The 18,357-nt window shown below is 37.1% G+C and overlaps 1 pseudogene; it reads left to right on the plus strand.

Moving 5' to 3' along the window:
* Positions 1 to 298: 298 nt before the first annotated feature.
* LOC147511429 (long-chain-alcohol O-fatty-acyltransferase pseudogene) lies at positions 299 to 913 on the plus strand (annotated as a pseudogene).
* The last annotated feature ends 17,444 nt before the right edge of the window (positions 914 to 18,357 follow it).

An 18,357-nucleotide genomic window follows, 5' to 3' on the forward strand; every position in this document is an offset into this window, starting at 1 on the left:
CAAGCTACTCCTCTTTGCTTTTGGCCGACTCGATAATACTCATTCTTTCTTGCAGTTTATCGTTGCAACTGCACTCCCCATTAGAATCAAACCAAACTTGTCCCAACACATACAAAAGGAAAAAACATCACCAACATCAAGCAGTACAGAAAAGTCCCCCAAGTTGTTGAATATGTCATTTGTTTTACACACATTGCTTTGGTATGTTCTAGTTCAAATGTATGCAACCAATAATGTTTATAAGCAACACATATTCTTTACGAAGCCAATAGCTGTTCACTTACTGTATACGTTTAGAATGGCTTTGGGCATTCAAATCATGTTCTGCGCATATGCAGCCTTAGCCAAGTTATTGCTCAGGCAAGAGGTCGAGCCACAGTTCGATAAACCATTCCTACCAACTTCAGTACAAAACTTTTGGGGGAAGAGATGGAACCTTAGTGTTAGTAGTTTGTTGAAGTCTACCATATACGAACCTACCAAAACTCTTGTTACACCAATATTTGGAAAGAGATGGACCACTCAGGTAGCTGTTTTTGCAACATTTGTAGTATCCGGTATGATGCACGAGTTGTTACATTTTTATGTAGGACGCCAATGGCCTACAGGGGAGGCCATGTGGTACTACATCATCCAAGGAGTTTGTGTAGCCATTGAGGTTGAATTGAAAAAGAATGCGTTGATAGGGGGGTGGAGGCAGTTGCATTCGGGGATTTCCATACCATTAACGGTTGGCTTTACCGTGGTCACTGGAGCCTGGTTGGGTTACGCTGAACTTATAACCTTTCGGGCCGATATTAGGGAGATTGAAGAATATGCTGCTTTTGTCAATTACGTGAAGCATGGACTACAAATTCCATGGGCGTCGTCCACCACGAGAATTGGTAAAACAAGTTCATTTATCGAAGAATGAAGCTTATATATTATATCATGAAGGGATTAAATTTCGTTTTCGGTCATTGTTTCGGTTACACAGAAAACGAGAATATAGAAATTTTCGAGCAATTTTCGCGAAAACTAAGAGAAGAATTGCGAATATATTAGCAAAAATAATAAATATTGGTAACAACTATACTTTCAAATTTAATTGTCTATATACCAAAAATGATCAAAATAAGCAGCTCTCTATCTCAAAATTAATAATCCTCTCAAATAGACATATATCTCACTAATCAAATGTCCCCCATCTCACTAATCAAAAGAAGAGAAAGCTTACCTAGGTGAAATTAGATGAGTCTCTTAAATTTTTAGACGGCTCAATTAAAATTTTGAGAAAAATTAGGTCATTAATGATTAGAAACTTAGTAAATAAAAATACAAAATTGACAAAGCTAGTCTCTATTTTTTAATATTTATTGCATTTGCTACCATTTCAAAAGTTTCGTGAAAAATTGCAAATTAGTGAACAAAATGGACGAAAATAAAAAATGTATTGAAATTTTCGTGAAAAGTGGCGTCATCACTTTGAAAACTTGCAAATAGAAAGGGTAGGGTTCGAAATGTTTCTGTGCCCATTGAGAATGAAACATTTTACAAAATTTTTGGAAATTTTGTTTCATGATTATCACTACACCATTTGGGCCAAACAGGAACGGATTAGGGCGGCCTGTTTCTGTTAGGCTTGTCTCTAGGAAATTTTGTTCCTTGATTATCACTACACCATTTGGGCCAAACAAGAACGGATTAGGGCGGCCCGTTTCTGTTAGGCCAGTCTCTAAATTGTGAAGAAAAAAATGTTGGACTTTTAGCCTAATTTTGAGACTGGCCTAAGAGAAACAGCCCATCCGTTTCTGTTTGACCCAAATGGTGTAGTGTATTAGAAGAACAATGAGAAGACCAACAAATAAAATGGCTAATAAGTTCTTTTTGTGTGTGAAGGCAATATGACTTTCATTAAAACTAGTGTGTGCACGCAAGTTGTGCTAATTTGTAAGCTTGAAATCTTCATTTGCATTAAATTTCTCAAGAATAAATAGTTGCATTTTATTATTCTAGTGAATTAAAAAAAATCAAGGGTACCCAAAAACTTTTTTTTTTTTGAATAGCCGTAGAAGTATATAACAACAATTTTAATAGTGATGTGAGTTGGGAATTGGGATCGAGGCCTCCAATGAGTAGAGAAGGTCAATCTGTGAGGCAGAACACACAACAACATATACACGGGGGGGGGTAAGAGTATATGCAACCCAGTAATTGAACTAGGGGGTGCGGTAGTGGAGTTTTTGTAAAAAAAATTTGGGGTGCGAATCCTTATAGTCTAGCTATTTTTCTAACAAAACTTTTACACTATAATTCAAGAAATAGGACACACTCTTAGGACTATATACCCCGTCTTAATTTAAGAACGATAATTACCGTCTTAAATTGTCTTGACCTCGTCGTATTTGTTTTTTAGGTTGACTAAAGTTGACTCTAGGACATTAGTTTTTGTCCCAAATACGAGACGAGACAAGTTGACCGTCGTAGATGATTTTGCATAGAGAAGGTATTGCTCATGTGTCCAATATTTCACTATCCCGCCTAGTATTTCTTTCTTTCAGTAACCCTCTTGTAAAATGAAAGTGAGGCTTTGGTGGGAATGATTTGACGTTCAGATAGAGCTGCATCTCTCTCAAAATCGGCAAGAGTTGTATCTCTCTCAAGTTTGGTAACCCCCTCAACTTTTTGTATCCCTTTCTCTCTCTCTCTCTCTCTCTCTCTCTCTCTCTCTCTCTCTCTCTTTCATCAATTTTCGTTTTTGTTAAGTACCTCAATTTCTGAATCTCAATTTTTTTTTGTTTCGATAATCATTTATGAACCCCAATTTCGAGGGTTGTGCATTATTGTAAACATACGAAGTGTAGAAGAGGTGTCAATTAAATTAGTACGTTCTACTATTTGTGTTTTTTTGTTTGAGAATTTTAAAGCAATTTGTATACAACTTGTGTCTTTGTTGTAGTATTTTGATGTGATTGTTCACATGATAATTTTATTGGACCTAATTAAATCGTCATGGGTTTTGTAAGAATAATAATTGAATTTATGATATGAGAAAGTGAATTAGGTATTATTTAGTAGCGATGTCGGGGAAAAATAGGTTCTATCAAAAAAAATAATTATTAAAAAAAATATTAATTTAAACAAATATGATGGGGCATAGTGTCGATAATTGACTTCCCAACAACAATATATCACGGAAATGTGTGTCCTAAACTTAGGATGCAACTTTACGACGGGTGGGTACGTTCTAGATTTGAAAACCTAAAAAGGAGATTTACGATGGTTTTGAATGTCCTATAATTAACGACGGCATTAAATGTCTCACACCCATCACATTTCTAATTCAAGTTACCATGCGGTTTTCTGTCGTTAATATTAACGACAGAGCTATTCGCGACAAACTCTGGGACACCTGTCGTAAATCTCGATTTAGGACGACAATTAGCGTTGTTTTTGGCCTTTTCTGGTGTAGTGCCCACACACTCCCCTAGATATATCTATTAGAGTGTGTGTGCCGCCGTGTGAATTGATAGCATTGGGGTTCGTAGGGGACTTCTATTCATAAGCGAGCGCAAAGAGAAAGCAAAGCGTGCAGGTCCATTTTCATAACGTACAACTAGATAAAAGCAATGTCATGGGCAAATATCGTCAATCCGATATTCCAGCCCAAATATTGTGATTAACTAGAGATATCGATATGATTGTCGATATTTCTCGTATAAGTTTGTATGTTGCAGGTTCAAAGCGGGAAAAGGAGGAGGAAGAAGAGAAACCTTATAACCGCCATTGTTGATCAATACAAAAGCTTATTTCATTGTCATTTCAATCTTTAATCTTCATTAGTTCAGTAGTTCATTCTCATTGATCTTAGATAGTTTTCCAAAACACTACATTGGCGCCGTCTGTGATTCAAGGATAATAAAAGATTGTTTTTTTTTTCTTTTCTTCTTTCTTTGAAAGATCGAATCCATTTATTAGAAGTTTTGAGATAAAGAGTAACGGTTTGTGTTAAAGAAACTTCGGTAAGATCAGTGAAGTGTAGAAGAAGGTATTGATTTTTTCTTGTCAAGATGCCTCCAAAGCGTACTATAGCAAGCAAAGCGGTGATGGTTAATGAAGGAAGTACTTCTCAAGCAGCGTCTAAGAATGAAGAACGGAAGAACAAGGCGATCAACAAGTAGACTGATAGAAGAAGTAGAGGAGATACATGAAGAAGAGGTGTCGTTAAAAACTTTGTTGAGAAGGTTGGTGGATTTGGAAAAACAGAACAAAATTTTAATGGCTGAAAATAAAGCTGTGAGAGAAGAGAATGAGAAGCATGCAGAAGACGCTATGTATGAGAAAGATGGAGAGGCGTCGAGTTCATGCACTCCAGTGGTGAGGAAGAGTCATTTTGAGAAAGTAAGAAAAAGCCACCATGAAGAGGTGCAATCAGTAGCAAAATCGATGCCAAAGACAATACAAGAGGAAGAGGTAAAAGCACCAATCACGAAGGAAATGGTGTAGGAGATGATGCAGAGGCAAATTGGGGACCGACTCCTAGAAAATGTATCAGCCTCGGTTCGTAAACTGGCAGATGATATAGGTAGAAACCCGTTGAAAAAGGAAGTAGAGAGGGTGCCGTTACCTCCAAAGTTCAAGAATCCAAAGTTCATACAGTATGATGGGACTACTGATCCCATGGACCATCTTTTTAGCTATCGACACCAGTTCTCAGTATATCACGACATTGAGTATTTAGATTCCGTACTATGTCGATCATTTTTACTTCAAGCCTTAAAGGCAAGGCACTGAAGTGGTTTTGGACAATTCCTGAGGGGACCATTGTGTGTTTTTGTGAAATCAAAGAAAGATTCCTCACCAACTACGGTCACCAGAGGGTGAAGCCAAAATAGGTGTCGGTCTTATTCCAATTGAAACAAGGAAAGAAGGAGTCATTGAAGGATTTCTTGGCCAGGTTCAAATCCAAAACTCAATCAGTGGAAAGGCTAGACGAGTCTAAGATGACAGCTGTCATGGCTTTCCAAACAGGTGTGATACCTAGATCATTTATGCACAAATATCTCTTGCAAAAGGAAGTTAAAAGTCTACAAGAGTTGTATGACAAGGCTGATAGAGATATTAGAGTGGAAGAGGGGTTGAAGGTAGCTACTGTGCAAATTGTCTTACAAGTGTCAGAGACAGGGAAAAGAGATAAGGATAACGGTGATCGACACGAGAGTCGAGACACCTCGAGATCAGATAACAAAAGACCTCAGGAGCATTATACAAACTGAGATAATCAGCCACAACAAAGAAAGAAATATGAGAGAACACTGAAAGAAGAGCTAGAGCCGAGTAACTTCATCGCCATCAATTCCACACCGAAAGATATATTGAGGAGGATAGCAAAAGAAGATTTCTTGACCTTGACAAAATACACTCTCAGGGAGGTGAAGGGCAGGCCTTACTGTCAATTCCACAAGATTGAGAACCATGAGACGAATAGGTGTTTGCAGTTATTAAAAGAAATTGATAGGCTAATGAAGGATGGGAAGTTGCGAGAGTTTAGGGCTGATGGAAGACCTGCAAAAATAGCAACAATACATGATAAACCCATTGGAATAATAAATATGATCTACAAAGGGGAAATACCACAGAAGAAAATCATGGGAGATAAGATAAGAAAGATTTCAACAGTAAAAGAAGTGCTCGAGGTTAATGTCGAGCTTGTTCCAGTAAGTCAGAGTCTGGTATCGGCTAGCATCCCAGGAGCAATTATGTTCGTACAAGATGACCTGTCTAAGGTGATGTTACCACATGATAATGCATTATTAATCACTTTGCGTATTTCTGGATATGATGTGCAAAAGATACTTGTGGATTGTGGTAGTTCTGTGAATATTTTATTTTGGAAGGCATTCATAGGCATGGGTCTTGATGAGACTCATCTAAAGCCACCACAATTTAGCTTGTTCGGTTTTAATGGAAGCTCTACCAAGCCAGTGGAGAAAATAAAATTGCTAGTTCGAGCGGGACCTCAGACAGTGATGATGAAGTTCGTGGTCATAAAGCATCACTCCGACCATAACGCAATACTTGGCAGAAAGTGGATACACGATATGCATGCTGTTCCAAGAACATTCTACCAGGTACTCAGATTTCCCACAGTGTATGGCTTGCATGAAATTAGGGGGTATCAGTCGGAGTCGGAAAAGTGTAATTTCGTCAGTATAAAAGGGATGATGAAGGGAAAAAGCCAAGACACTGGGGGCGTCTTGGAAAGCTCTAACTAGCAGTTACATCAAGCTTTACCTGTCGACACTGATATGCAGATACATGAGCAGGTAAAGTTCACACAAGCGATAAAGCAAAATGAAGAAACCCCTTGGGAAAGAAAAACAATAGAGATGGTGAAAAAAAAATTAACATTGGTACAGGAGAAAGTAAGCATCATACATTCATAGGTACAGAAATGGCTGCTAATATAAGAAATGAGTTGATGGTCTGTTTAAAAGATAATCAGGATGTTTTTGCATGGTCAATGTCGGACCTCACTAGTATCGACCCAGATATCTGTTCACACAAGCTGAATATGGAAGAAAATACAACTCAGGTCCATCAGAATGAAGCATCGAAAGGTTAGACCAATGTACGAAGAAGCGGTGCAAGCCGAGATACCGAAGATGTTAAATAATGGCATAATTAGATAAGTGGAGCATTCTTAATGGGTAGCGAACATAGTGGTAATACCCAAGAAAGATGGTAGAGTTTGAATTTGTGTCGACTTTACCGATGTAAATAAGAAGTGTCTAAAGATCATTATCCGATGCCAAGGATAGATGAGTTGGTTGATCGAATAGTTGGTTTCGAATTAGTCAGTTTCTACGATGGTTATTTGGGATATTTTTAGATGGCTATTATAGACCAACTAAAAACGGCGTTCGTCGTTAATAGAGGTATATACTGTTTCATCAGAATGCCATTTGGATTGAAAAGTGCTAGAGCCACTTATCAAAGGTTAGTGGAAAAGATGTTTAAGAAGCTCATCAAATGAATTGTCGAGGTCTATATCGATCGACGATATGGTCATAAAATCCATGAAAGCTGAAGATCATGTAAAAGACCTCGACACTGTATTCCGAATATTGTGAAAGTTTAACATGAAGCTTAATCTAGAAAAATATACTTTCAGGGTCAGCTCTAGCAAATTTTTGGGGTACATTGTTACAAAGCGAGGCATCGATGCTAATCCTGATCAAATACGAGCGCTTCAGCAAATGCCATCACCAACAACTAGAAAGTAGATACAAAAGTTGACGAGAAGAATAGCTGCGCTTAACATATTCATCTCCAAAATCTTTGATCGATGTAAGCCAATTTTTAAGTTGCTTAAAAAGAATATTAAATTCTGTTGGAATGCAGAATGTGAAGAAACATTTTCAGAATTAAAGAAATACCTACAAGAAATGCCAACGCTAACCAAGCCAGATGAGGGGGAAAGTTTGCTTATCTATTTGGCTGTGTCAGAATTTGCTATAAGTTTGGTATTGGTTAAAGTAGAGAAAGGTGTTGAAAGACCATTGTATTTTCAAAGCAAAACTATGCTCGAGGCGGAGACACTATATTCGACATTGGAGAAATACGCTTTGGCACTTTTATTCTCATCTCAGAGGCTGAAGCCGTATTTTCAATCACACTCTGTGATTGTTATGATGAATCTCCCATTAAAGCAGACTCTGGCCAAAATGGCCAAATCAGGAAGAATGTCAAAATGGTTAGTACTAATAAATGAATTTTGTGTCGAATACCAAAACCGAGTATCGGAGAAAAGTCAGATACTGGCCGACTTCTTGGCTAATTTTCCATGTGAGGATCCTAGTTAGGGCATGGAAGAGGAGGAGTTCTCAACGCTGCAAGAGCCTGAAGATATTATCGATTCAGATAATCCATGGGTTGGAACAAATGGTTGGAAATTATTTGTAGATGGATCATTTGGGAATAAGGGATGTGGCATTGGGGTTATATTGGTTACACCCGAAAATCAAAGGCTCGAAACAACAATAACGTTAGGGTTCCATGCATCAAACAACGAGGCTGAGTACGAAGCACTAATAGCTGAACTCGAGATGGCAAAATCTCTCAAAGTGAAAGAATTATCAATCTTTAGTGACTCAATGCTCGTTGTCAGCCAGATTAATGGAGGATATTCAGCAAAATGTGATAACATGGTGGAGTACTTAAGTTTTATAAAAACTAAGTTGAGGGACTTTAGTAAAATAAGGCTTCAGCACTTCAATAGAAATGAAAACATGCATGCAGATGCTCTAAGCTAGCTTATATGGCAGCGATGCTAGAAAACACGGAGGGTCGCACTTTGCACATCGGCATCCAGGAGAGGCTAAGCATCGATGTCGATGAACCAGAGGTTATGGAAATTAACAGAAGGGGCGGCATGGATGGAAGTATATATATCATACTTACTTGAGGGTAAAGTACCTGAGGATAGGGGTGTAATATGGGGCGGGCCGGGTCAACCGCGGGTCAAATAGTGATGGGGCGGGGGGGCGGGGCTAGGGGATACAAATCCAGTGGTCCCCGATGGGGCGGGTTGAAGTGTCATGTCTTAGTACCATCACCCGGCCCGTTGGGTCAGCTTACGGGGCGGGTTTTGGGCGGGTCATCTGGGTCGGGTGGAAATTATCATTTTAACCCAATTTCACTAAAAAAAACTTTCTAATTCTGCAAGTAATATATTTCCAATCACAGCATAGAGAAAAAAATGGAATCAATCAATAAAAAATAAACAAAAATAAAAAAAACTTGAATTTGAACCCAAAACCATATTTGTAAATTTGAAACTTATTTATCGTGATTTACCATTTGTAAATTGATTATTTTCCATAGCATGATAAAATGAAGATGGGAGCGAGGATCTATGGTACAAAACAATAAAATATAAACTAAAAGAATTCGAAATGAATACAAGGATGAATGATTTATCTTCTCCAAAATTCGAAAGTTGAATTTGAACTTTTGATATTTTCCCAATGTTCAAACTTGAATATATGAAATTGATGTTGAACTCATAAGTTTGTATTCATATCTCTCAAATTCCTACAAAAGTTAAAAGAAATTATAAACAAAATACAAAAATATTAGAGTTAGAGTCTTGAAATTATGTGGGTCAACGAGGTTGGGTCAACAGCTTTTGACACGGTGCGGGTCGGGTTTGAGCATAGAACCTACACCCATAGCCCGACCACATAAAAACGGTGGCGGGGCGGGGCGGGTCTATTTTGGGTCGGTGCGGATTTGGGTGGCGGGTGAAGACCGGGTACCCTACCGGATGATGGGTTAACGGTTTTTTTTTTACACTCCTACCTGAGGATAAAAACGAAGCCAGAAGAATCAAGTCGGGAGTGCAAAGATATGTATTGATTGATAATGAGCTATATCGAAAGAATCCAGGAGGTCCACATCTGAAGTGTATATCACATGAGGATGCACATTTAATCATTGCAGAAATCCATGAAGGAGAATGTGGAAACTATTTAGCTGGAAGATCATTGGCAAATAAAATCACGAGGCAAGAATATTTTTGGCCACAGATGTGAAGAGATTGTCTTCGTTATGTTAAAAAGTGCATGCAATGCCAATACATGGAAATGATATACACATTCCAGCTGAAGAGTTGCATTGTGTATCGAACCCATGGCCTTCTACGCTATGGGGCATGGACATTGTCGGACCTCTAGCACCTGGAAGAGGTAAAAGTTGATTCATGCTCGCGGTAACAGACTATTTCACCAAGTGGGTAGAGGCCATAGCCTTATAGTACATAAAGGAGCAACATGTGATAAATTTTCTTTTCGAAAGAGTAATATGTCGATATGGGTTGCCATATGCCATTATATCGGATAACGGGCTATAGTTCGAGGGAGAAAAAGTAAAAGCTTTCTTGGAATCATACAAGGTGAAGCACTTCACATCTATGCCATATTATGCTCAAGGTAATGGGCAAGCAGAAACAACAAATAAAACCATTATGGATAATATCAAGAAAAAGTTGGAAGACAAGAAAAGTCTCTGGGTGGATGAATTAAACAACATTCTATGGGCTTATAGAATGATACCCTGAACTGCCATGGGTGAATCTCCTTTTACATTAGCTTATGGAATGGAAGCAATCACCCCATCAGAAATGGTGGTATCGACATCCAGAACCAAAGTCTTAACGACTAGCCAAAATAATGAAGTAATGGCAGAAGAAGTCCTTAATCTCGAGGAAACAAGAGATCAAACAAGATTAAGGCTAGACACATACTATCGGCAGCTCAGAAAAGCTTTCAACAAGAAAGTAAGAAAGAGACATTTTCAAGAAGGTGATTTGGTCTTGAAAGTGGTTACTCAAGCAACTAAAGAGAAAGGGGCTGGCAAACTAGCAGCAAGTTGGGATGGGCCTTACATCATTCACAAAGTGGGAATCAATGGAGCTTACTACTTAAAAATGGTTGAAGGTGTAATATTACCAAAGCCTCAAAATGTAAGCAATTTGAAAGCATTTTATCAATAAAAAATATTCTAAGTATCATGATGTATTTTTGTTCGAAGATATGCATTCAATAAAGAGAGTGTTATTTCCAAAAGCAATATCTATACAAATATTGCAGATCCTCGTATCTCTGGAATTATATGTTGATAACAAGTCAAACAAAAACCTTGGTGATATGTAGATTCTCATCTCGATACCAGGTCAAACAAAAACCTTGGTGATCTGTAAATCCTCATCTCGATACCAGGTCAAACAAAAACCCTGGTGATTTGTAGATCCTCATCTCGATACTAGGTCAAACAAAAACTCTGGTGATCTGTAGATCCTCATCTCGATGCCAGGTAAAAAAATCCAGTTCTCGACAGTAATGTCGAGTTCGGGTAAAAAAATCCAGTTCTTGGCAGCAATGTCGAGTTCGGGTAAAAAAATCCAGTTATTGGCAGCAATGTCGAGTTCGGGTAAAAAAATTCCAGTTCTTGGACAACAATGTCGAGTTCGGGTAAAAATATCCAGTTCTTGGCAGCAATGTCGAGTTCGGGTAAAAAAATCAAGTTCTTGGTAGCAATGTCAAGTTCGGGTAAAAAAATCCAGTTCTTGGCAGCAATGTCGAGTTCGGGTAAAAAAATTCAGTTCTTGGCAGCAATGTCGAGTTCGGGTAAAAAATTCTAGTTCTTGGCAGCAATGTCGAGTTCAGGTAAAAAAATCCTGGTATTGGCAGAAATGTTGATATCAGGTCAAGATCATGATAAAAATCTTACAATATGTGGTATCGTAGGATCAATGCCAAGTCAAAGAAAAAGGAGGCAAATACCTAAGGTATGTCACAATAAGAAATATTTTCTTTCTTATTTTTCGGTTCCAATTATATCAGGGGAATAGTGTCGAATTTCAAGTTTGTTCTTTTTAGATAATTGTAAATGCCATTTCATTGAGTTGTACTGAAAACTTGGTATTGAAGCAAAAGTAGGGCAATAATAATTTATTAAAAAGAGACAACATAAGCAGCACAGGGCTGTTACACATCAGATGTAAAACTAAGAAACATAGAGAAAGCATTAGTCTTCATCTTCATCGTCATCCTCATCCTCATCCTCATCCTCATCTTCATCTTCATCACCATCATCCTCATCGTCACCATCAGTCGAAGACCCGTTTTTACTTTTTTTTCATAATAGTGAGTAGGAGTCTCGAAGTCATTCATCCTCATATTCTTTTTCTTCCTTGTCTTCTTCTATTTTTTTTTTCTTCTTCTTCTTCTTCTTGCTCTTCTTCATCGTCTGAATATTCGGTTGTAGGACAGTCTGACTAATGAGGCCAGTCTGGGAGAACCATAAAGAAAGCAAGAATAGTTAGGAAGTTTGAAATGGGAGGCAATTTTTGTTTAGGTTAAGTGTTTTCAGTAAAAGAATGGCAGAAGATGGTTTAGAATCATGCAAATGATGGTATTTTTATAGTAGTAAAAATTATAAAAACGAGGGGATTTAATGGTGATTAGTAAGAAAATTAGGTAATTTAATGTTCATTAGCAAGAAAACGAGGGAATTTAATGATGATTACTAAGAAAACGAGGAAAGTTAATGAAAAAGTAATTTTAGTTATCTGTGCGCGAGATAAGAGTGTAAAAAAAAACCGTTGACCCATCATCCGGTAGGGTACCCAGTCTTCACCCGCCACCTAAACACTGACCCGAAAACAGACCCGCCCCGGCCCGCCACTATTTTTATGTGGTCGGGCTATGGGTGTAGGTTTTATGCTCAAACCCGACCCGTCAAGCCGCCCGACCCGCACAGTGTCAAAAGCCGTTGACCTAACCCCATTGACCCGTACAATTTCAAGACTCTAACTCTAATATTTTTGTATTTTGTTTATATTTTCTTTTAACTTTTGTAGGAATTTGAGAGATATGAATACAAACTTATGAGTTTAACATCAATTTCACATATTCAAGTTTGAACATTGGGCAAATATCAAAAGTTCAAATTCAACTTTCGAATTTTGGAGAAGATGAATCATTCATCCTTGTATTAATTTCAAATTCTTTTAGTTTATATTTTATTGTTTTATACCATAGATCCTCTCGCCCATCTTCATTTTATCATACTATGGAAAATAATTAATTTACAAATGGTAAATCACGAGAAAAAAATTTCAAATTTACAGATACGGTTTTAGGTTCAAGTTCAAGTTTTTTTTTATTTTTGTTTATTTTTTATTGATTGATTCCATTTTTTTTTTCTCTATGTTGTGAATTGGAAATATATTACTTGCAGAATTAGAAAGTTTTTTTTGGGTGAAATTGGGTTAAAATGATAATTTCCACCCGACTCGGATGATCCGCCCAAAACCCGCCCCGTATGTTGACCCAACAGGCCGGGTGATGGTACTAAGACATAACACTTCAACCCGCCCCGTCCTGCCCCGTCGAGAACCACTGGATTTGTATCCCCTAGACCCGACCCGACCCGACCCATCACTATTTGACCCTCAGTTGACCCGGCTCGCCCCATATTACACCCCTATCGCGAGACAGTTTTTAGGTTTAAATGATAATAAAGCTTAAATGCATGTTGGGTTTTTGAGCCACTAGGTTGAATTTATTTATTATTATTAAATATGAATGTTTACATTGAGTAAATGTTACAAGGTTCATTACCAAAGTTGTATTATTCAAGCAAGATGGCCAAGTTCGAATCCTGGTATCAGTACCAGGTCAAAGAAAAAATTATGGTTATCTGTAGATCCTCATCTCGATACCAGGTCAAAAATTAAGGTTCGAAGAGAAGGGTATCGAAAGTCGATTTTTTCGTTGCAGAATATTACTAAGTATCAATTGATACTGCTTTTTATTGGAGTAGTATCGAAAATCGAATTTTCTTTTCAAAATATTATTAAGTACCAATTGATACTGATTTTTATTGGAGTAGAATCGAAATTACATACTAAAAAAGAATGGGAGTAAAAGTCATGAAGAGGTTAGTTCCAACCTCTTCAATTCTATGAAGTTGTACTTACAGCAAGTCTTGGAAAAGACCAATGAATTTTTGAAGCGAGACATATTACTGAAGCATTAGATATTGATGTGGAATTTGTCACAAGAGTTCATAGATGGTGTTAGTGGGAAAAGGAACAAGATGGTATTTGTGTGTTGAATACAGATGGTTCAGTGACTTCCTCTTCTAATGGATATGGTGGCTCTATAAGAACAAATCATGGGGATATGATTATGGCATACTGTGGAAGCTCAAAACACAACTCAGTCTTGTTTCAATAATTAAAAGCAATGGCAGAAGGGTTGAGGCTCGCAGTAGAACTTGGCATCAGGAGGCTATATGCACGATCTGATTCCTTACGAGTGGTTTGCATCATGAGAGGATCTGAGCAACCACCATGGTATTGCTTAAATGTAGCTGTTCTATCGCTAGGACATATAGTATGTATGATGTATTCAGAGTGGATCATGTCTTTAGAGAATGTAACTAGGTAGCGGATTACCTGGCTGGGGTATGTAAGTCACAAGTTGACAATTTTGTAATTTATAGTCCTCCTCTAGACCAAAAGCTAGCTACAATAGTGGAGATGGACTGTAAAGGTACTTTGTATTTGAGGCCATGATCTATAAAGGTTGAGGTACCCTTAACCTCTAACTTTTTCAAAAAAAAAAAAAAAAAGTATTGAAAGTCAAATTTTATTTTCAAAATATTACTAAGTATCAATTGATACTACTTTTTTTTTTGGAGTAGTATCGAAAGTCGAATTTTCTTTTCAAAATATTATTATGTACCAATTGATACTGCTTTTTATTGGAGTAGTATCGAAAGTCGAATTTTATTTTCAAAATATTACTAAGTATCAATTGATATTTTTTTTTGGAGTAGTATCGAAAGTTGAATTTTCTTTTCAAAATATTATTAAGTACCAATTGATACTGCTTTTTATTGGAAGTAGTATCAAAAGTCGAATTTTCTTTTCAAAATATTACTAAGTATCAATTGATACTGCTTTTTATTGGAGTAGTATCGAAAGTTGATTTTTCTTTTCAAAATATTACTAAGTATCAATTGATACTGCTTGTTATAGGAGTAGTATCGAAAGTCGAATTTTCTTTGCAAAATATTATTAAGTATCAATTGATACTGCTTTTTATGTGGTATCGAAAAATCAAATTTTTTCTTTATTTATGTTTTTAAATGTTAAAACCTATGATGAGATAAAATCTATTCTCTTTTCTATGGAGGATAATAAGGTCCTTGGACCTGATGGTTATAATGCCTACTTTTTCAAGAAATCCTGGCATATTGTGGGTGAGGATTTTGTGAGATCAATTCAATACATGTTTGAGCACCATCATCTTCCGAAAAGTATAAACTTTACTTTTATTGTATTGATCCCCAAGATTTTAGCACCTAAAAGAGTTTCTGACTTCAGACCTATTGCATGTACTAATGTGATTTACAAGTGTGTAGCAAAGTTGATCACTAACAGGTTACATCCTCTCATGGATAGTATCATTGCACCTTGTCAGTATGCATTTATACCAGGTAGATCTATTCAAGAGAATATACTTCTTTCTCATGAACTTCTAAGAAGTTACACACGGAAGCATGGAACAGCAAGGTGTATAATAAAAATTGATATCCAGAAGGCCTACGATATTGTATCTTGGTCAACCATCTCTTATATGCTTGATGTTCTTAATTTTCCACCAAGGATAAAATGATGGATTTCTTGTTGCTACTCTTCTCCATTCTTTTCTGTGATTATCAATGGTACTCCACATGGTTATTTCCTAGGAAAGAGGGGGTTGCGACAGGGAGACTCTCTTTCCCCCTATATTTTTGTCATGATAATGGAGATCTTCAATTCTCTCATGGCACAACCATATTTGAGTAAGCAAATCCAATTTCATCCTAAATGCAAACATTCTAGGATTACTCATCTCTGTTTTGCAAATGATATTCTATTATTTGCAAAAGGCAATAAAGAATCTATTCTAGCACTCAAAGCCGTGCTAGGCTCTTTTACTGATGTTACTGGACTTCATATCAATCTCAATAAATCTTTAATGCTCCTTGGAAGTTTGCTTGATTATTCTGCTGATACTCTATCAGCTTTGATGGAAATTCAAGTCTCCAAGCCCCCTATCAAATATCTTGGTCTTCCTTTAGTATCCGCTAGAATTAGCATTAGAGATTGCCTACCTCTTCTTGGAAAGGTATCATGTAGGATTACCAATTGGAAGTGCAAGAATCTTAGTCATGCTGGAAGATTGCAACTCATTCAGTTTATTCTCATGTCTTTTCATTCATATTGGGCTAGAACATTCTTGTTTCCTAAAGGTGTCATGCTTAAGGTTTCTAAGCTTTGTATCAAATTCCTATGGAGTGGTCCACTCATGGAGGCTAAGATGTATCAAACTTCAAGAGATAACCTGCTGTATTCCAAAATTGAAGGAGGTTTGGGCATCATTGATCCTATCAAATGGAACAGAAATGCTCTTTGTGGTTTGATTTTCAAGATTGTTAGCAAGGAAAAGAACATATCGGTGAAATGGATATAGAGGGAGCAAATTAAGTCTAAATTTTTCTAGACTATGAAAATTCCACAAGATTGCTCATGGCCATGGAGATCAATCCTTAAATGCAGAAAATATGCTCAACTATATACCAAATATATCATCGCTAAAGGTACTAAAACTTCTCTCTGACATGATATTTGGTGTCTAAAGGAGACTTTATGGAACAATAGTGAGGCAAAAAACATACCATCAATCTACCAGAGAATGCCATTGTAAGTGATCTCATAGAACATGGTCGATGGAATTCCCTAGTTCAAGCACTACCTGAAGGAAATATCAAGCAAAATATTCTTAAAGTGGACATTTTCTCAGAGCTCTCAGAGGACCAAGTGATATGGACAGAAACACCAATAGGTACATTCTCTATCAAATCTGCTTATTCATCTTTGAGAAGGAAACGAAACAAAGTTAAATGGTCAAATCTTGTTTGGGGGAGGTTGGTGATTCCTAAATATTCTTTCAATGCTTGGCAATTATTCTCTAGAAGTATACCTACATAGGATAGACTAGTGTATAAGAAGGTTCTGCAGATTTCTTCATGTTGTTTTTGCAACAATAGCAGAGAAAATTCTAAGCATTTGTACTTCGATTGCTCCTTTACTAAAGAGATTTGGTCTAATGTAAAGCATGCTATTGGCTTGGGGAGACAAGTTGATCATTCAAATAAGGAGTGGTGCAATCTCATCAATATGGTACGAGGAAAATCACAAAAGGTGGAATTGATCAAAGTGTATATATGTGCTACCATAGGTTACATCTGGACTGAACGTAATAACAGAAGGTTTAATGGAATGTTTTCGAACCCGACAGTCATCAGTAATATGTTATTGAGGGATATGAAGCATTACGTAGAGGTACAAGTGGAGGAGCTTAAGGATTCTATAAGCTTACGAGTTTTTGCTGATCAAATTGGACTCTCTTTCAAATATAAGAAGGCAACTACCAAACAGGTTAGATGGCTATTCCCACTACAAGTTATATTAAGTTGAATTGTGATGGTTCAATGAATATGGAGGATGTAGGATATGTTGGTATGGCTCGAAATGAACAAGGTCATGTCATTTTTTCATTTTATGGAGGATGAGATGTGCACTCAATCCTATTTCAAGAATTAAAGGCTATTCAGATTGGGATTAGTCTATGTATTGAGCTTGGCTATAGGAGGATCATAGTGACATCTTACTCACTAAGAGCTATCCAAATTCTTAAAGATATCGAGACTTCACCACGGCAGTGATGGAATCTGGTGGCTACCATTAGAAGACTTATGCTTTCCTTAGTTGATGTCTTTTTGATCCATGTATTCCAAGAAGAAAATAGCTGTAGATCACCTTGCAAAACTCTCGTTAGGCGAAAATATGGAGCCTGTTGTTTTTATTCCTCCTTTATGTATTAAGTTGAATTCTATAGTAGAGGATGATGTAATGTTAACTTATGAAAGGTTATAATACAAATGGGGATCTGCAAAATCCCAGCATCTTTTCAAAAATAAAATAAAATAGATATATTATAAATATAAACAAACCAAAAGGAGAAAAAGAGATCTATTTCATATATGGAGCAAAGTTTAAGGCAAAATAAGACAATTCATTGTATCAATATTACAAATTGGAGCAAATTTCAGCTTAGAGTGGAGTCTTTGGGTTGAGTGAGAAGGTTGCAGTGGGCCTCGAGATCTAAGTCGACACCAGCAAGCATATCGAGTCCTTCTAAAGCAGAGGGATCAAGATGAAGTGCCTCAAGATCGGGAGGTAGGATATCTTCATTGTTGGGTTTCTCAATCTCAATAGGTTCAGTTACAGGAGTAGCAGATACGATTTCTTTTTCAGCGTTGAGGGCAACAGTTTTGGATGGCACATCGCTTTCATCATCAGACTCAAGGTTATACTCAGTGATAACATCAGCAGGAAGATATGGTCTGAAACTCTTCATAGTGGAAACACAATACTTCATATTGTCCTCAGCAGCAATCAGCTCGAGATCGGCATTTTTTAATTTTGGTCTCAAGTCCAGCTTTTTAGGCCACAAGTTATGTTTTTTCTTTGGCAAAGTTTTTTCTTTCTTGTGCGAGTTTCATCTCCATATCAGCATAGGAGCTCTCCAATTTCTTAATCAATTTGAGATTATCATCAATAAACTTCTTCAGATCGGCGTTCGCAGTGGCACGAGCAGTTTCGGAAGCTTTGAGTTACGTGTTGGTAAAAGCATGGTTTTTCTTTTCTTCTTCAAGAGCTTTTTGGAGTTGTTCTTTGTGTTTTTCAATTTTTCA

Source organism: Coptis chinensis, chromosome 3 (genome assembly GCF_015680905.1).
Source record: "Coptis chinensis isolate HL-2020 chromosome 3, ASM1568090v1, whole genome shotgun sequence".
Lineage (NCBI taxonomy): Eukaryota > Viridiplantae > Streptophyta > Magnoliopsida > Ranunculales > Ranunculaceae > Coptis > Coptis chinensis.